The sequence below is a fragment of the Anabrus simplex genome, chromosome 3 (assembly GCF_040414725.1).
Source record: "Anabrus simplex isolate iqAnaSimp1 chromosome 3, ASM4041472v1, whole genome shotgun sequence".
NCBI lineage: Eukaryota > Metazoa > Arthropoda > Insecta > Orthoptera > Tettigoniidae > Anabrus > Anabrus simplex.
Genome location: NC_090267.1, coordinates 393,812,044 through 393,832,909, shown reverse-complemented (window position 1 = coordinate 393,832,909; position 20,866 = coordinate 393,812,044). Strand labels below are relative to the sequence as shown.

Sequence of the window (20,866 nt, the reverse complement as noted above, 5' to 3'; positions counted from 1 at the left end):
CCCGTCTTCGTCATAAGACCTGCGTCGGCGCGATGTAAAACAAAATTGAATAGTAATAACAATATTAATTTGAAAAGTGGTACGAGGACTGGACCGTGGTCTACAGAGCCTAGAGAGGTCAACTGAGTAGAGGGGCGTGCGATTCCCTCCTCAGCAATCCTCGAAATTATTTTCCGCGTTTTATTATTTATGATACCTAACTTAAGGCCACGGCCGCTTCCTTCCCTCTTCCTGCTCTATCCCAACCAATATTTTAAACCCCCCACCCCTTCCCAACGCCCTGTTCAGCATAGCAGGTGAGGCCGCCTTGCCGAGGTACTGGTCCTCCTTTCCAGTTGTATCCCCCGACTCAAAGTTTCACGCTCCAGGACACTGCTGTGTCCGAGGGAGAAACCAACCCTGGACGGGAAATGGAAAGAAAGAAAGAAAGAAAGAAAGAAAGAAAGAAAGAAAGAAAGAAAGAAATAATAATAATAATAATAATAATAATAATAATAATAATAATAATAATAATAATAATAATAATAATAATAATAATAATAATAATAATGTCCGCCTCTGTGGTGTAGTGATCAGTGTGATTAGCTGCCACCTCCAGAGTCCTGGTTTCGATTCCCGGCTCTGCCACGAAATTTGAAAGGTAGTAAGGCCTACGAGGGCTGGAACGGGGTCCACTAGCCTCGGGAGGTCGACTGAGTAGACAGGGTGTGGGGAATGCGATTCCCACCCCAGCCATCCTAGAAGTGGTTTTCTGTGGTTTCTCACCACCCCTCAAGGCAAATGCGGGGATGGTACCTAAATTAGGGCCACGGACGCTTCTTTCCCTCTTCCTCGTCTATACCTTCAAATCTTGCCATTCCCCCACAAGGCTCCTGTTCAGCATAGCAGGTGAGGTCGCCTGGGCGAAGTACTCCGGGGTAAATGGGTCTAACTACAAATTCATGAGCTGATTAAAACTTTAACAAAGGTTATATTTCTTTAGGATTTCAGAAATCAACAACAGAACTTTAACAACTTTTCACTTAGTGAGATAACAATGTCATATCAGGTACCATGACAAAGTTTATACAAAGCAAGAACATCCAAAATTTAGTGACTGTTTAGTAATCCGGGCTTCCGGCCCCTCGCTTCAAAATTCGTGAGCACTCAGCTCAAAATTTACAAAGGCACAAATTTAGACAAGGGCAGAAATCCCTCAATACAATGGAGGACTAGCTCCGTACTCACAATATCAAGCCTCCCAGAGGCACTTTTACAACACTAGAAAAGAGCTGACGTGCTCTCACTATTCCACGCCTGTACAAGGCGACACCAAAAATATCTTACACTTTTTGGCCTTCCATAGCCCAACTTACAAATTGAAACAGGGGTGTATCATACTCAACCTATAGGGCCTTCGTGTAAAAGCAATAACAGTTAAATAAATGGCCCGAACACAAAATGAAAGGAGGCAAATGCTTGCGCTCCTAGATATGAACACTTAAAACCTAAAGGGCACTAGGCCGATGAAACAGGGGCTATTCCCAAACTATGGAGGTGACTCGTATAATGAAGAAATTTAAGACATTACTGAAAGGAAGAAAATCAGTTACAAACCGTAGTCACTTCAAACCAATATGAAGGGGAGCTCGAGAGGGTAAATCACTCTCTATCCCCGAATTACAGTTAGAGATTTTATGAAATTATTACTTTAGCCGGGAGAACTTACATTTTAGAGAAGTTGGTTTACTCGTTAAAGTTTCTGACCTATCCCTCGGGTTAAACTGCGGAGCTAGCAAGAAGTAAAGATGTTAAACGGACATTACCTTGCTGAAGAACAGCTGCCTGATGAAAGAGGCGCCTCCCGCCTCCTGCTTGACGCACACACTAAGTTAGATGACGATCAAATGGCCAAGAGACGTGAAAATCCGCAGTTTATAAACCCTCGGGGAAAGTTCGAGACCTTTCATGAATAATCAAGCCACACCCTCTCACTTTAATTGGACGATTCAAAATTTACACTCAATGTCGAAGAAGAAATCCAGGATTGGTTGGATATAAATTACAAAAATTAGGGATTGGCTGGATTCAAAACTGGCAGAAAGAAAAGATAAATATTGCCAACCCAAAAATAAATGAACATCAATTAGTAAAAAATAATCTTATGAATACAAAACTTCTTCAAAAAAGTTTTTCACTTCGCACCAAGGGTGCATGATTATAGTTTTCTAGCCGTGACATCTATGAGAGAATGTCCAAACTTCTTGGTGAACGGAAAACAAAATAAGTTAAAATTCACACAGTACTGGAAACTTCACAATAACAAAATTACGGTAGTGACATCTTCTGAGTAAAGGTTTAAATAGGTCTAGTTTCAAGTTCAGTGTTTCTCCTGTAGATGAGGTTTTTTTTTGCGCAAGATTGAAATGCGCGGCGTTGGGGTGTACCTCTCGGTACAATAATAATAATAATAATAAGAATAATAATAATACTTCTTTTGGGTGACTTCAGTGCCCAACTAGGTCGTGAACTGAAGTACAAGAAAGTTATAGGAAATTACCCTGCTCACAAAAGAACCAATCCCAACGGCAAAAGACTGGTGTCCATTTGCGAAAATCACAACCTGCAGGTCATGTCGACCCACTTTCGCCATCTACCCAGAAAGCAAATGACTTGGCGTTCTCCCGTCCAAGCTCTCGGAGAGTTCCAAATTGATCATGTTGCAATCTCCAGGAGAAACAGCCATGAGATTATGAATGTCAAGGTAAAGAAAGGCATCAATGTGGCCTCAGATCATTATATGTCTCTTATCAAATTCAAACCAATTCCCGCAAACACAAGGAAGACAACCAAACAGATCACACGCTTCGACAATGATAAACTTCGGCAAAGGGTCGAGAAGTTCCAGGAGAAGGCTAGACCAAATGACTGTGACTTTAACAACGCCAAAAGTCTCCTTGTTGAGGCCGCCAGAGACGTTGCAGAAATCAAGAGAAGCAAAAAGCATGCCTGGTGTAATGGTGCCTGCGAATCAGCCCTCCAAGAAAGACTGAATGCGTGGAAACAGCACTACTCTACGAAATCAGAAAATGATTGGGAAACCTACAAAACCCAACGTGCCCAAGCAGCTAGGGTGTTCAGAACTGAGAAACGTAAATCTCTCATTGAAAAGATAGAACAAAACTTTAGGAAGAATGAAAGCAGAGAGTACTACAGAGCCTTCAAACGCAAACTCACTGGCTATAAACCACCATCTCTATGCTTTGAGCGAAAGGACGGCTCACTGGCGACGTCAAATGAAGAAAATTGCAGCATTCTGGCAGACTACTTCAAGAATTTACTTAATTGCACTAAACCGCAAAGCCCCATTGAAACCAAGGAACCCTTACTCAGGTACCCAGATTCCAGACCACCCGACAGAGATGAAATCAAGCGCCACATTGCCCGTCTCAAAAATAACAAAGCGCCGGGGGAAGACTCAGTAGTAGCAGAATTATGGAAATATGCCCCAGAGGAATCACTTGATATCTTGCAAAGGCAAATAGAAGAAATTTGGAACAAGGAGACCCTACCCGAAGATTGGAAAATAGCTTTGATCCATCCATTACACAAAAAAGGCAGCATGAAGAATATCAACAACTACAGAGGAATATCTTTGCTACCCGTGACTTACAAAATTCTATCACTTGCCATCCTGGAGCGTTTGGAAGCACAAGTCGATCATCAAATAGGTGAATACCAGGGAGGGTTCAGAAAAGGTCGCTCAACAGCTGAACAGATCCAAAATCTCAAAACGATCATCAGATATTGTACACTAAGGTCCAAGCAGTATGTGTCTGCCTTTGTGGACTTTAAGAAAGCGTACGACTCCATTGACGGGGAAGTCCTGCTAAACATCTTAAATGAATTTGGAGTTGATTTGAAACTGCTGGCATTAATTAGAGCCACCCTGACCGATACAAAATCCAAGGTGAAGTTCCACGGATGTCTCTCGCATTCCTTTGACATCAAAACAGGAGTCCGACAAGGTGATGGGCTATCCCCGATACTCTTCAACTGTGTTCTTGAAAAGATCATCAGAACCTGGCGGGTGAGTTTACAGGAAACCAACTACAGTCCATTGAGAATAGGAACCAAATCTAAGGGGATCGCAACAGACTGCTTAGCATTTGCCGATGATATTGCTGTTCTTTCAAACGACATAGAAACCGCTAGAGCTCAAGTTGAAATTTTAAAGGAAATTGCCGAACAAACTGGTTTGCAGATATCGTTTGAGAAAACAGAAGTAATGACTAACATCAAAGAGGCTCCACCAAAACTCCATACAAAATACGGGGACATCACCTGAGTAGACAAATTCAAATACCTGGGTGAGATCATCATGAAAAATGGACTGGACAAAGAAGCACTTCAGGAGCTAGTACGCAAACTGGAAATAGCCTACCAAACATCCCGCACAATCTACAACAAAAAATGCCTTTCCCAAAAGACCAAGATACGTCACTATGAAACAGTTCTGAAGCCAGTAGTTCTATATGCAGCCGAAACCCTGTCTCTAAATGCCAACAAAGGACTCCTTGAAGAACTGGAGAAAAGAGAACGCAAAATCGTGAGAGGAATCTTGGGATCAAAGTACAGAAATGGAGTCCATCAAAAGAGATCCAACAAGGAAGTCTACAGCAAAATAGAGAAAATTACCGACACAATCAGAAAAAGACGGGCACGATTTTACGGTCATCTGAAAAGAATGGACGGAAGAAAGTTAACTAAAGAAATATTTCACTTTTTTGATTCAAACCCCAAAACCACAATTCCCTGGTTTAGAAATACCAAAGACCTTCAAATGCTACATATCTCAGCTGAAGACGCCCTTAACAGAGATCTCTTCCGCAAGAAAATATTGACGAACGGGCTAAACCGAGACGAGCAACCCAAGAGAAGACACGGTGTCCCTTGGACAGAGGAGCGTAAGCAGGCCCACTCACAAAGAATGAGGGAAATTTGGACTCTAAAGAAGGCCAAGTTCAGTGTCAAATGTAACAAGACTTAACGTGGTCCTTGATGGCCCCGGCGAATTATATATAATAATAATAATAATAATAATAATAATAATAATAATAATAATAATAATAATAATAATAATAATAATAATAATAATAATAATAATAATAATAATAATAATTGTACCGGTTGGTACACCCCGATCCCGCAAATTTAAATTGTGCGCCTAAAAAGTATCCCCTACTGGAGAAACTCTGAACTTTAAAATCTGTATTAAATCAAAGGTTTCTTGGAAGATGTCACTACTGTAAATTTTGAAGTGTTCTGAACTGTGTCTATTTCGATTTGTGTTTGTTTGCTCTGTAGCAAGAAGTGTGGATATTGTCTTCTAGATGTCACTACATAAAAACTATAACTGTGCACCATGGTGCGAAGTGAACGAACTGTTTTTGAAGAAATTTTGTATCCATAAGTTTGTTCTTTGTTAAATTTCTTTCTTTCATTTTTTGGGTTGGCAATATTGATCTCTGTTTCCGCCAGTTTTAAATTCAGCCAATCCTGAATTTTCTAAATTAATTTTCCACCAATCCTCGATTTCTTCTTCAGTTTTGACATGTAATCTTTAGCCGACCAATAAAAGGTAGTGGGCGGGACTCTTTTGTTCACGAAAGGTCTCGACTTTCCCCGAGCATATAAAACTGCTGAGGTTCATGGCTCGTCGCCACTCCATCGACAACTCGCTTAGTGTGTGATTATGTAGCAGGGGGCGGGAAGCGCCTTTTTCTTCGGGCAGCAGTTCATCAACAAGGTAATGGCCGTTTAAGAATTTTATTTCTTGCTAGCTCAGCAGTTTTAACCCGCGGGGGAAGGTTCGAATCCTTTTCAATGTAAACCTTACTATATTCATGTAAATTAACCGCAATTTGAGATAGAGAGTGCTTAACCCTCTCGAGCTCCCACTCATGTTGTTTTGAGGTGACTACGTTTTCAAAACCGATCTTCTTCTCTTCTTAATGTAATAAATTATTCTTCTACGAGTCACCTCCCTAGTATGGTATTAGAACCTGTATAACTGGCCGAGTGCCACCTAGGTTTTAAGAAGTGCCATGTAGGAGTGCAAGCTACGCCTCCAGTCAATTTGGTTTTGTGGGCCATTTAATTAACCCAAAGTTTTGTTTTCTTCATGTGAAGGCCCTGTAGGTTGGGTACAAGATACCCCTGTTTCACTGTATGTGTGCCTTGAGGGCAGTTAGGAGTGAAGTTTGTTGTGGCCTTTGATAAGCTTGTAAACTTAAGAGCGGGGCTGCTCTTTCCAAATTTGATCTCTGCGTGCTTCTAGGAGGCTTGACATTCTAATTAGGGGCAATTGCTCCTTGGTATGAAGGGGTTTTCTGCCCTTTGGTTGTGAGCTGTGGGCTCAAGGAATGTAAAACGGGGCTCGAAGCCCCGAAACTTGTAACGACTGTAATCTATAATTTCTTAATTTGTTGATTTGCTACTTGTTACTTGTTACACTTTTGTTATTTGTTGTCATTTGTTGATTTTGAAAAGAAAATATAACCTTTGTTAAAGTTTTAAATTAACTTTAATTTGGTAGTTGAGACCTATTCCAGCCTGCACTTTCGTTCACCTCTGCTGTTCCACAGATACCTCGGAACAGTAATAATATTCAGCTCGGTTGTTCATCCGTTAACTACTTTTACGGTTTCTGGTGTCCCGCAGGAATTCGTTACTGTATTGTCACTTCTGCCAATATGAGGCTGGTGTACTAGCGTTCCTTCGAGTACCATCAGATTAGCCAGGACTGAACAGCAAACTTTGGCTCTGGAAACCAGCTCTCTACCACGTTAGAACGTAGATGAAGCCAGGATAAGCAAAGGGCGTTGAGCTATAGGAATTTCATGCTATATCAGAAGTTAATTCAATGAGTGACTGCCTGTCTATTTAAAGATACACGGGATAAGATGAATATATCGTCGTTGCTTCTGCGAAAACTGTTATATGATAATATTTTTGGAGAAATATCGACCCACAGCACATACTTGTATATTATGAACAGCGAGAAGTCTTTAACACTTGTCGCAAATTATATTGACCTTTAGAGGGCAACGTCCGCCTCCGTTGTGTAGCGGTTAGTGTGATTACCTACCACCCTTGGAGGCCCGGGTTCAATTCACGGCTGTGCCACGAAATTTGAAAAGTGGTACGAGGGCTGGAACGAAATCAACTCAGCCTCGGGAGGTCAACTGAGTAGCGGGGGGATCGATTCTCACCTCAGCCTGGAAGTGGTTTTCTGTGGTTTTCCACTTCTCCTCCAGGCAAATGTCAGGATGGTACCTAACTTAAGGCCACGGCCGCTTCCTTCCCTCTTCCTTGTCTATCCCTTCCAATCTTCTCATCCCCCACCAAGGCCCCTGTTCAGCATAGCAGGTGAGGCCGCCTGGGCGAGGTACTGGTCATCCTCCCCAATTGTATCCCCGACCCAATGTCAAAGAATATATTTTGGTCGAACAATGAGGGATTTTGTGCCATTAGAATCATAGCAGAAGTGTTTCAAACTTCAGAAAACTGGGGTTTATTTACTGAAAAAGTATTAGAGTACTTACTGCGAATTACTTTTTTGAACTTCCTCAGTCAATGGCACTGTAATAAATAACAATGCCCGCCTCTGTGGTGTAGTGGTTAGTGTGATTAGCTGCTACCCCCCCACCGCCACCCCCCCACCGCCACCCCCCGGAGGCCCGGGTTCGATTCCCGGCTCTGCCACGAAATTTGAAAACTGGTACGAGGACTGGAACAGGGTCCACTCAGCCTCGGGAGGCCCACTGAGTACTATAGAGTGGGTTTCCATCCCCGCCTCAGCTATCCTGGAAATTATTTTCCGCGCTTTATCATTTATCCTCCAGGCAAATGCTGGGATGGTACCTAATTAAATGCCACGGCCGCTTCCTTCCCTCTTCCTTGTCTATACCTCCCTATCTTGTCTATACCTTCCAATCTTTCTATCCCCCGCCCTCCTGCCTAGTTGTATCTCCGGACCCAAAGTCTCACGCTTAGTCCGAGGGAACAACTAATCCAACGGTTAACGGATTAAGAAAGAAAGAAAGAAAGATGACAGAACCTCACCGGCCAAAGTTCTAAACTACGATATCTTGTTTGTACGGGAGTGGTAGAGATTTTTAAACGTAAGAACTTTCTAAACCACATCATCAAGTACATGGAACCCAGGTGGATAATGAAATGCAGTGTTTATTTGTTAAACACACAGTATTTAGAGGTTTTAAACCTATTAAAATAATAGCAAATCAGGTTTCTCTCACGTAGTTTACGTTGTGTATAACTGAAGTTAAATAACTAATCTAACAAGAACAGCACACGTTGTTTTCTAAACTGGTTTTAAATTGAAAAAGTGGGAGGCAGAAATCGAGTATGACATAATCTTCGAAGGAATATTGAGACACGCGCTCGTCATTTTCGACGAAATGTGTAGCGTATTCGCTTAGGCAAGTATCACATGCTGGAGGAATCGGATCTCGACGCATAAAAACCCGTTGTGCTATTTTAAAGGTTAGTGCTTTAATCTCGTTTTGAAAATATGAAATTTCCAGTTAGTAAATATATTACTGAATCGTACAAAATAATATGTTTTGTTAATGTCTATGACAAGAAAGGTGTCCGTTTATCAGTAATAAGCATGATATTCGAATCTGATTTATCGTCAACTCATCAACAGGTTTGCTGCCACTTTTTTCCTACGTTTAGCAGATTGTTATTATTTATTTATTTTTATTTTGCTAGTGGCTTTACGTCGCACCGACACAGATAGGTCTTATGGCGACGATGGGAGAGGAAAGGGCTAGGAGTGGGAAGGAAGCGGCCGTGGCTTAATTAAGGTACAGACTCAGAATTTGCCTGGTGTGAAAATGGGAAACAACGGAAAACCATCTTCAAGACTGCCGACAGTGGGGTTCGAACCAACTATCTCCCGAATACTGGATACTGGCCGCAGTTAAGCGACTGCAGCTATCGAGCTCAGTTTTATCAAATTCTTTTCAGTTTTGTGTTCACGTGTTCTTCCTAGTTCTCTCTTTAAATTATAACATAAATAGTTGAATACGTAAACTGATGTGTGCTTTCTAACATAAATAACACTGTCCTGAAACACAAACATGAACTTATAGCAACGAATTGTGAATACCGAAACAGAATCGCATGTAACATCGAACGTATGCGAAAAATAGACCGACGAGGATGGGATTCGAACCCACGCGTGCAGAGCACATTGGATTAGCAGTCCAACGCCTTAACCACTCGGCCACCTCGTCACATTACACAGTGAAATACTTCTATGTATCTTAATGATTATGGTTTTAAAAGTTGCTCTGCAGACATTTATCTTTGCAAGTCAGCTGCGTACAAATTCTTCATCACTGTTCTTTTCCGGTTACATAATATGATGAAGGCCAACCATTTCTACTTGTCATGATGAGCAGCGGATGTGTAAATAAATGTACTGTTCATCTTAAGAAATTGCCGTCATTCATTGTTTCCTTGTTATCGGATCTACCTGTTCGCTAACCTTGAGTACTGTATTTTATTTGTAGTAATTAACACCGCAAGAACTGAATTTGTTACGGCCGTCCTCTGTACGACCTCACGGCTACCTGGTTATCATGCTTGGTCAGAGGGGTCCCAGGTTTAATTCCCGGTTTGCTGAGAGATTTTAACCCACATTGGCTAATTCCTCTGGCTCGAGACTGGATGCTCGTGCCATACTCAGCATTACAATTTCTATCTTCACAAACTCGCAGGTCACCCATTGGTATCAACTGGAAAGACCTGCACCAGGCCTCCCCGGAGACCATGCGCCTTTATTATTATTATTATTATTATTATTATTATTATTATTATTATTATTATTATTATTATTATTATTGTATGCCTCTGTAGTGTAATGGTTAGTGTGATTAGCTGCCACCCCTGGAGGCCCGGGTTCGATTCCCGGCTCGGCCACAAAACTTGAAACGTGGTACGGGAAACGGGCCACTCAGCCTGGGGAGGCCAACTGAGTAGAGGGAGATCGATTCCCAACTCAGCAATCCTAGAAGTGGTTTTCCGTCGATTTCCGTGGTTTCCCACTTCTCCTACAGGTAAATGCCAGGATAGGATCTAACTTAAGGTCATGGCAGTTTCCTTCCCTCTTCCCTGTCTATCCCTTCCAAGCAGGCGAGGCCGCCTGGATATGTACTGGCTCTCCTTCCCAGTTGTATCCTCCGACCTAAAGTTTCACACTCCAGGACACTGTCCTTGAGGGGGGTAGAGGTGGGATCCCTCGCTGAGTCCGAGGGAAAAAACCAACCCTGGAGGGTAAACAGATTAAGAAAGAAAGAATAAATTATTATTCTCTCCCCAGTTCTGGCGATCCGGAACTAGGGGATGGTAGTATTCTATTCTATTTTATTCTATTCTAAGTAACATTTTATACTGAATGTAGACTTACTAATTGCGACCTTTATATTTGTACCGGGGGGTACACCTCAACGCCGCGCATTCAAAATCAGCGCCTAAATGTATTCCTCTATTGGTCAAACAGTGAAACTGAAACTACACCAACTTGGAAATTGAATCTGAAGATGTCACCACTGGGAAAATTAAGTAATCGTTTTGTTGTGAAGTTTCCAAAACTGACTGAATTTCTCCTTGTTTTGTTTGCTCTACATCAACTTTGAATATTTTTCTACAGATGGCACTACTAAAAGCTATGATCGTGCACTCTGGTGCAAGGTGAAAGAATTCATAATTTAAAGAAGTCTGGTACTTCTAGGTTTTCCATAACTGATCTATGTTCTTTTACTTTTGGGTTGTCAATACTTCCTTTTCTTTCCGCCAGTTTTGAATCCAGCCAATCACGAATTTTTGTAATGAATTTTCAACCAATCCCGAATTTCTTGTTCACTTTGAATCTGCCAATAAAAATTAAGAGGGTGTGTCCTGATTCGTCTTGAATGATCTCGAACCTTCCCTGAGGATTTATAAACTGCGGCTTTTCAAGTTTTCTGGCCAATTGATCGTCATCTTTCTGAGTGTGTGTGTTTAGCAGGAGGCGGGCGGCCTCTTTCGTCGGCAGCTAGAACATCTATAACGTAATGGCCACATAACTTAATTCTTTCTTGCTACCTCCGCAGTTTAATTCGAGGGGAAGGTCCGAGTCTTTAATTATGTAACTGTACTTTTCTAAAATGTAACTTTCCTTTTGGCTAATGCAAAATCTTCGGAAAGTCTTTAACTGTAAATCGGGGATAGAGAGTGAGTTACCGTCTCGAGCTCCCTTTCATCTTGGTTTGAGGTGACTACGTTTTCGTAACCTTTCGTTTCTGCAATGTATTAAAATTATTCCATGCGTGCTATCTTAGTAGTTTGGGAATAGCCCCTGTTTCATCGGCCGAGAGCCCTATAGGTTTTAATATTTTGGAGCACAGTCTTCCCCTCCATTCAAATTGTAGTCGGATCGTTTATTTAACCTGTTCTTTTTTACTAAGGCTCTGTAGGTTGGGTACTAGAAACCCCTGTGTAAAATTATTCTCTATTTTTAAATTGTGAGCACAGAGATTGTAAATTTTGATTTTATGTTGCCTTGAGTGGGCCGTAAGAAATTGATAGCCTGTTAGCTATTTTTTAAAGTTTTGTAACTGTAATGTGTGCCTCTGGGAGGCTAGATATTGTGATTTTGTGACCAAATGCTCTTAAATAAAGGGATTTCTGCCCTTAACTAAATAATACCACTTCCATTTGTAAAATCGTAAAACTAGGGGCTTGAAGCCCAGAATCTGTAAAAATCACTAATCTTGTACCTTCTTAGTCTTGTTTCAAGATTACTTTGTTCCTGCCATGTTGTTATTTGTTGAGTTGTTGTTTTTAAAGAAATATAACCTTCAGTTCAAATTTATTTGAACTTTGATATTGTAGACAGACCCATTCACCCCGGCACCTTCTTTAACTTCTTTCTGCTCCACGGGTAACCCCGAACAATATCATTTAAAATGTTTTCTTCAAGATAGGTCACTGAGCTTTGACGAATTCCTGTTTCTTATGATGAATACAGAATGAAATAGTCCATTCCCTTGGTTGAATGGTAAGTGTTGAGGCCTTTTCTTCAGAGGGTCCCGGGTTCGATTCCCGGCTGGGTTGGGGATTTAATGATTAGGAATTCTGGCTCGGGGAATGGGTATTTGTGTTTGTCCGAACACTTTCTTCTTCACATTCAGACAACACCGCAGAAACACGCAATAGTGATTACATCCCTCCAAACAAGGTTGGTGTCAGGAAGGGCATCCGATCGTAAAACACAGCTAAATCCACATGTGCGACACAGTTCGCAGCCACGGGCCCGCAGATGTGGGAGAAGTGGTAGAAGAGAATTAATTAGTTTCTTCCTTCTTCTTAGTCTGTTTACCCTCCAGGTTTGGTTTTTCCCTCCGACTCAGCGAGGGATCCCACCTCTATCGCCTCAAGGGCAGTGTCCTGGAGCTTCAGACCCTGGGACGGTCGAGACAACTGGGGAGGATGACCAGTACCTCGCCCAGGCGGCCTCCCCTGCTATGCTGAACAGGGGCCTTGTGGGGGAGATGCGAAGTTTGGAAGGGATAGACAAGGAAGAGGGAAGGAAGCAGCCGTTAGGTACCACCCCGGCATTTTCCTGGAAGAGAAGTGGAAAATCACGGAAGACCACTTCCAGGATGGCTGAGGAGGGAATCGAACCCTCCTCTACTCAGTTGACCTCCCGAAGCTGAGAGGACCCCGTTTCAGCCCTCGTACCACTTTTTCAAATTTCGTGTCAGAGCCGGGAAGCGAACCCGGGCCTCCGGGCGTGGCAGCTAATCACACTAACCACTACACCACAGAGGCGGACCAGTGGTATTTAAGGATGTTTAAATTGCGACAACTCCATGTCTTTGGCTTCTAGCAAGTTACCAGAAAACACGACACCCTCCCCATATTAAAACATGTTGTGACCTCAGTAATACAGAATTATTACAGTACTTCTTTGTTGTTTTTCCTACTGGTAACTTACTTTGCAAAATTCCGCTAACGCTCATGTGAGATACGGCTACTGTTAACGACCTCAAAGCGTCCGTTTTGCCCGCGCAGTTCTAAGACGACAGGTAAAGACAGCCCGTTTGTATTGGAATTTTCGAGCCTGTACCGTCTTAGACTTGTTTCGAAGAAAATATCAGCGGCTGATTTTTCCACGCTTTTACGAGCATCTTGGCGAGCGATTTGGGGCGTGTATGGGGTCTTCAGTTTTACCATCAGTTTTAATCATTTGTTCTAAATGTGTACTTCGTGAGTAGGATATAATGTCGGACTTAAACAACATACTTCGATCGTTTGTATTGGAATTAATCCAGCTATAGAGCCATTTTGTTACTTTAATTGATCTGTCTCTGTCTTATCCTTGGCTTTGACAATATGAAAGTGACTGAGGTATGAGCGATGTTAGTAATGCCATTCCTTCTGTAGACCGTTCCTGCTATGAATGATGTGAAAATGTTACTCATAGGGAAGGTTGGTGCATGCATTTCAGTGGGCATGGCAGACTGATATGTAATAACAACTCTGGTTCGGTGAGGAAAGCAACGGGAAATTACCTCACTCCTCATTTCACTACTACGCCCCTTCAGTGATGCCTAAGCCATTTATGACAGCTGATGGCGGAGTTGTTGAGGATCCAACCAGCCTTTGGGCCGAGGACTAAACAACATATCGTGTTGATCCATGTTCGTGAAAGATAAAATGCAAAGGGTTGACTGGTCATTTCCATAGGTCTGGAACTTACTCAGAACTATATTAGGCTATATGTAAAAAAGCCTTCTATTCACAGGTTGTAAAAATGAATTGGTTCGTCATAATCAAGATTGGATCGGTAAGACATATACTGTAGAAAACGTATGATCAACTTGCATTAGAAAAAGAAAGGAACTCCTTGGCTATTTTAAACAGACCGATGAAGGCCTTCCTTTAAACAGAAAACTTAGATACCTCGTACTCATAAAGAGCGCACGTTGTAGACTTCATGTTGAGCAGTGCAACAATTATAATTCGTTCGGCTGTTGCTAGCCTGGTGCAGGCGTTATCGGGCAGATTCTCCGAAGAGAGTGGACGGCATCAATCGTATATTGGAAAGTGCGTGTTGGTGTGTTGGAGGATAGTGATGTGTGTGGTGTATGTTGCAGGGACGTTGGTGATATCACAAACACACAGTCCCCAAACTAAAAAATAATAATAATTTAAAGATTAAAATCGGTCCGCCTCTGTGGTGTAGTGGTTAGTGTGATTAGCTGCCACGCCAGGAGGCCCGGGTTCGATTCTCTGCTCTGCCACGAAATTTGAAAAGAGGTACGAGGGCTGGAACGGGGTCCACTCAGCCCCGGGAGGACAACTGAGTAGAGGTGGGTTCGATTCCCACCTCAGCCATCTTGGAAGTGGTTTCCCGTGGTTTCCAACTTCTCCTCCAGACAAATACCGGGATGGTACCTAACTTAAGGCCACGGCCGCTTCCCTCCCTCTTCCTTGTCCATCCCCTCCAATCTTCCCAACCCCCACAAGCCCCTGTTCAGCATAGGAATTAAGGCCATCTGGGCGAGGAACTGGTCATTCTCCCCAGTTGTATCCTCCGACCCAGACTCTTAAGCTCCAGGACACTGCCCTTGAGGCCGTAGATGTGGGATCCCTCGCTGAGTCCGAGGGAAAAACCACCCCTGGAGGGTAAACAAATTAAGAAAGAAAGAAGAAAGATTAAAATCCCTCGATATGGTCGGGAATGAAACACGGGTCTTCAAAGACGGGCAGTGCAGTAGCCTAAATGTACTTATTGTTCTCAAGCCTTCACCTATACCTCCACTTACATCATCAATAAGGTCTACCGTATGCACCGGGCCGGCTTCTACTAGTGAAAATTTTTCAAATTTCTCTTCAAAAAGTAGGAAAACCGCCTGTGTGGTGTAGAGGTTAGTGTCATTAGCTGCCACCCCCGGAGACCCGGGTTCGATTCTCTGCTCTGCCACGAAATTTGAAAAGCGGTACGAGGGCTGGAACGGGGTCCACTCAGCCCCGGGAGGTCAACTGAGTAGAAAGGATGAGGGGGGGATTGCACCTCAGCCATCCACAATGTGGTTTTTCCGTGGTTTTCCAATTCTCGTGGCAAATGCCGGGATGGAATATAACTAAGGCCACGGCCGCTTCCTTCTCTTTTCCTTGTTTATCCCTTCCAATCTTCCCATCTCTCCGCAACAAGGCCCCAAGCATAGCAGGCGAGGTACAGGTCCTCCATCCCCGTTGTATCCCCAATCCAAAGTCTCACGCTCCAGGACACTGCCCATGAGGCGGTACAGGTGGGATCCTTCGTTGAGTCCGAGGGAAAAACCAACCCCAGAGGCTAAACGGATTAATAAATAAATAAATAAATAAATAAATAAATAAATATTTATGTTGCTTTGTCAAAAACAATGTTCTTTTAAGATTTTCATTTTGCACTAAACGACGCTTGCGCACACAAGAGACGAGATTCGAGATACGAGATGGCGGGTGTTGGTTCATTTTAAGCAACACATTGGACATTTTGAATTACGTAGGCTCCACAAAATGATCTGGAGGCTTCGTATAGCCCCGACGAAATAACAAGACAACATATTTTGGAAAAAATGTCAGATAAGACGTCTCTTAAGCGGCGATGATATGTTTAATGTGGAACAGAACAGTGAAAAACGTAATTGCTGAGCTTGGCTTTCTTGGAAAGATAAGGAGTTCATAGCGCAGGCAAAGTTTAAGACCGTAGTCATTTAAATACTACTATTAAACCAATAAACACCAAGACGAGGTGGCCGAGTGGTTAAGGCGTTGGACTGCTAATCCAATGTGCTCTGCACGCGTGGGTTCGAGTCCCATCCTCGTCGGTAATTTTGCGGAAGAGATTTAACAAAGTCTGGATTACCATGATTCTTTCTTAATCCGCTTTCTCTCCAGGATTGGATTTTCCCTCCGACTCAACGAGGAATCACACCTCTACCGCCTCAAGGGCAGTGTCCTGGAGCGTGAAACTTTGGATCGGGGGATAAAACTGGGTAGGAGGACCCGTACCTCTCCCAGGCGGCCTTACCTGCTGTGCTGAACAGGGGTCTTGTGGGGCGATGGGACGATCGAAAGGAATAGAGGAGGAATAGAGAAGGAAGAGGCCATGGCCTCAAGTTAGGTACCTTAGGGGCCGATGACCTTAGATGTTAAGCCATTTTAAACAACAAGCATCATCAAGTCAAGTACCACAGCGGCATTTGCCTGGAAGAGAACTGGGAAACCACGGAAAACAACTTCGAGAATGGCTGAGGAGGGAATCGAAGCCCCCTCTACTCAGTTGACCTCCCGAGGCTGAGTGGGCCCGTTCCAGCCCTCGTACCACTTTTCAAATTTTGTAACAGAGCCGGGAATTAAACCCGTGGCTCTGGGTGGGGGTGGGGGTTAGCAGCTAATCACACCCACCACTACACCACAGAGGTGGGCATTGCTATTTCTTACAATGCCATTGACTGAGGAAGTTCAACAAAGTAATTTGCAGTAGGTACTCTGTTTGAAACACTTCTGCTAAGATTCTAATGACACAAAATCACTCACTGTTCGACCAAAATTATTATTTCTTTGATCACTTTCGATTAGCATGTTTCTGCACCTCTGATTACTTCTGATCACTCCCAAGTAGTCCGGCTCCATAGCTAAATGGTTAGCGTGCTGGCCTTTGGTCACAGGTGTCCCGGGTTCGATTCCCGGCAGGGTCGGGAATTCTAACCATCATTGGTTAATTTCACTGGCACTGGGGCTGGGTGTATGTGTCGTCTTCATCATCATTTCATCCTCATCACGACGCGGAGGTCACCTACGGGTGTCAAATCGAAAGATCTGCACCTGGCGAGCCGAACATGTCCTCGGACACTCCCGGCACTAAAAGCCATACGCCATTTCATCTACTCCCAAGTAAAAGAAAATGGCCGTACCCACGCCATACTTTTTCTAAACGGATTGTAATGCAGTCAATATAATTATTGCATATCCCTAGATAGGTATACTACGGTACCCTGCAGGAGTTTTCGGTGCTTTCGCTGATTTGCGAGTGTAAAACGGGATAGGGGCCTGTGATAACCACCATGTGGGTCCAACCGGAGGGTTCAACACTCTCTTTAGTAGCTCTTCGTACGTGGCTTGAGTCCGTAACACCGTGTCTGTTTCGTAAGACGTTGCTGGGTTCATAAAAGCAGGCACTTTTTCCCGTTTCATGGCCTTTTTACTAATTATATGAAGTCAGCACTAATATGGATTAAACCCAGTTCTGCCGTCGGTTGCTCTTCCTGACGTCAACACTATGTACTCACTATTGTGTGTTTTGTGGTGGTTTGTAGTATGATGTTTTGCATACAAACATCATCATCATCATCATCTGTTTACCCTCCAGGTTCGGTTTTTCCCTCGGACTCAGCGAGGGATCCCACCTCTACCGCCTCAAGGGCAGTGTCCTGGAGCTTCAGACTCTTGGTCGGGGGATACAACTGGGGAGTATGACCAGTACCTCGCCCAGGCGGCCTCACCTGCTATGCTGAACAGGGGCCTTGTGGGGGGGATGGGAAGATTGGAAGGGATAGGCAAGGAACAGGGAAGGAAGCGGCCGTGGCCTTAAGTTAGGTACCATCCCGGCATTCGCCTGGAGGAGAAGTGGGAAACCACGGAAAACCACTTCCATGATGGCTGAGGTGGGAATCGAACCCACCTCTACTCAGTTGACCTCCCGAGGCTGAGTGAACCCCGTTCCAGCCCTCGTACAACTTTTCAAATTTCGTGGCAGAGCCGGGAATCGAACCCGGACCTCCGGGGGTGGCAGCTAATCACGCGAACCACTACACCACAGAGGCGGACGCATGCAAACATGAAGGTGTGTAATGAGATGATCACAAACACCCGGCTACGAAGCTAGGAATCAACCAAACACAGCTAAGGTCTCCAGCTCGGCCAAGAATCGAACAATGTGCCTTTTGAACAGAATACCATATATAAGCTTGGGCTACTGTATATCTTACCAATTTGTTTAATTTCCCTTTAACGCACACTTAGTTTCATTCTCTGCTATACAAAGGACCACAACTAGCCTGACCGAGCTCGATAGCTGCAGTCGCTTAAGTGCGGCCAGTATCCAGTATTCGGGAGATAGTAGGTTCGAACCCCACTGTCGGCAGCCCTGAAAATGGTTTTCCGTGGTTTCCCATTTTCACACCAGGCAAATGCTGGAGCTCTACCTTAATTAAGGCCACGGCCACTTCGTTTCCACTCCTAGCCCTTCTCTGTCCCATCGTCGCCATAAAAAAAAAAAAAAAATCTTTACCGGGCGAGTTGGCCGTGCGTGTAGAGGGCCGCGGCTGTGAGCTTGCATCCGGGAGATAGTAGGTTCGAATCCCACTATCGGCAGCCCTGAAGATGGTTTTCCGTGGTTTCGCATTTTCACACCAGGCAAATGCTGGGGCTGTACCTTAATTAAGGCCACGGCCGCTTCCTTCCAACTCCTAGGCCTTTCCTATCCCATCGTCGCCATAAGACCTATCTGTGTCGGTGCGACGTAAAGCCCCTAGCAAAAAAAAAAAAAAAAAAAAAATTCTAGGCTGAGATTAGAGGCGCGCGCTGTGAGACCCACAGACGACAGAGGTCATGTTAGTGAAGATGAGTTCTTACATAAAGCAGTATTTTGCACAATCTGCGCGCTCTAAGGACTTCTAGCCCAGAGTATTCGCTGGTCGGGGATAAAACTTGGCTGGGGAAGAGGACCACTAACTCGCCCAGGTGGCCTCACATGCTATGCTGAACACGGGCCTTGTGGAGGGATGGAAAGATTGAAAATCATGGGGAAGGAAGAGGGAAGGAAGCGGCCGTGGCTTTATTTTAGGTACCATCCCGGCATTTGCCTGGAGGAGAAGTGGGAAACCACGGAAAATCACTTCCAGGATGGCTGAGGTGGGAATCGAACCCACCTCTACTCAGTTGACCTTCCGAGGCTGAGTGGACCCCGTTCCAGCCCTCGTACTACTTTTCAAAATTTCGTGGCAGAGCCGGGAATCGAACCCGGGCCTCCGGGGGTGGGAGCTAATCACACTAAAAACTACACCACAGAGGCGGACATTTCTTTCTTTCTTTCTTTCTTTCTTTCTTTCATTTTTAGTCCGTTTATCCTCCAGGGTTGCTATTTCCCTCCGACTCAGCGAGGGATCTCACTTCTACCGCCTAAACGGAAGTGTCCTGTAGCGTGAGACTTTGCGTCGGGGGATTCAGCTGACTAGGAAAGATGCTACTGTGCATCAGTGGTAGAGTGTTGGCCTCCGGATCCCAAGATAGCGGGTTCAAAACCGGCAGAGGTAGTCGAATATTTGAATGGCGGAAAAAAGTCCATTCGACACTCCATGTCGTACGATGACAACATGTAAAAAAATCTTTGGTGACACATTTGGTGTTTGCCCGACAATATTAATTAAATCTCAGCCATAGTAGACGCCCAAGAGAGTTTCGGTTTACTCGATCTGCCATCTAGTGGGCCTAGAGAAAAGCGGAACGTCGAAATTGACGAGCAGACATCCAGATGGCGTCAAATTGAAATGTCTGCACACGGTAGCAGAGGCGACTATACAATTATTATTATTATTATTATTATTATTATTATTATTATTATTATTATTATTATTATTATTATTATTATTATTATTGTTACCGTGTTTTTGTGGTAGGTAGAGGTGAAAGAAGGTGCGGGTGTGAACGGGTCTCAAACTACGAAATTGAAGTTAATGTAAAATTTAACAAGGTTATATTTTCTTAGCAAAAAACAAGAAATAACAATAATGGTAGGAACAGAGTAGCAAAACCACTAATCGAGAATGTACAATTACAGGATTTGGGCTCCGAGAGCCAGACACACAATTCTGAGCAATTAGCCCAACTTTACGATATACAGAATTCAACAAAGGGGCAGAAGACCCCAATCAAGCCCAGGAGCACTTGCTCCAAATTACACAGTATAGCCTCCTCGAGGCATACAACACTCAGTTTTCAAAAAAGAGCCACTCGCTCTCAACTTTAAGCCTATCAAAGGCCACACCAAACTCAACCTTCAAGTTGTCCTCTAAGGACATATACACAGGGGTAACATACCCAACCTACTGAGGTCTATTAAGTGAGAAAAGGTTAATTACTTGACCTCTAAAATAACAATTGAGAGGAGGCGATCTGCACTCCTAATACACTTGTTTAAAACCCTAATCTGGCACTAGGCCGCTAATGCAAGGGCTAATCCCATACTAAAGAGGTGACTTAAGAAAGAAACAATTTACATTACTGTTACGGAAGAATCGGTTGAGAAAAATAAGTTCACCTCAGAACAATATGAGTGGGAGATCGAGAGGGTTAAGCACTCTCTATCCCAATATGTAGTTTTGAAAGAGAATAGAGGCTAAGAGTCTTTACATTTTAGGGAAAGTTACATGGTAGAGACGCTTCGGACCCGCCCCGAGAGTTAAACTGCTGAGCTAGCAAGAAAAGAAGTTATTAAAAGGCCATTACCTTGGTGTTGAACTGCTCCCCGAAGAAAGAGGCGCTTCCCGCCCCCTGCTATGTACTTTACACACTGAAAGATGGTACTGAAGTGGCCTCGAGACCCGAAAATCAGCAGTTTATATACTCTCGCGGAAAGTTCGAGGCGTTTTTGGAATGAGAACACCCTCCCACAAGGATTTTATTGGTTCACCAAGAAACCCCCTACACAATACGAAGAAGAAACATATTATTGGTTGAAAATTAATTCGAGAAATTCGGG

The 20,866-nt window shown here is 43.7% G+C and overlaps 2 non-coding genes across 2 annotated transcripts; one reads left to right on the top strand and one right to left on the bottom strand.

Moving 5' to 3' along the window:
• Positions 1–9,223: 9,223 nt before the first annotated feature.
• TRNAS-GCU (transfer RNA serine (anticodon GCU)) lies at positions 9,224–9,305 on the bottom strand. The gene has a single exon. It is a non-coding gene; the product is annotated as a tRNA-Ser (tRNA).
• Positions 9,306–15,850: 6,545 nt separating this feature from the next.
• Positions 15,851–15,932, top strand: TRNAS-GCU (transfer RNA serine (anticodon GCU)). Its single transcript has one exon. It is a non-coding gene; the product is annotated as a tRNA-Ser (tRNA).
• The last annotated feature ends 4,934 nt before the right edge of the window (positions 15,933–20,866 follow it).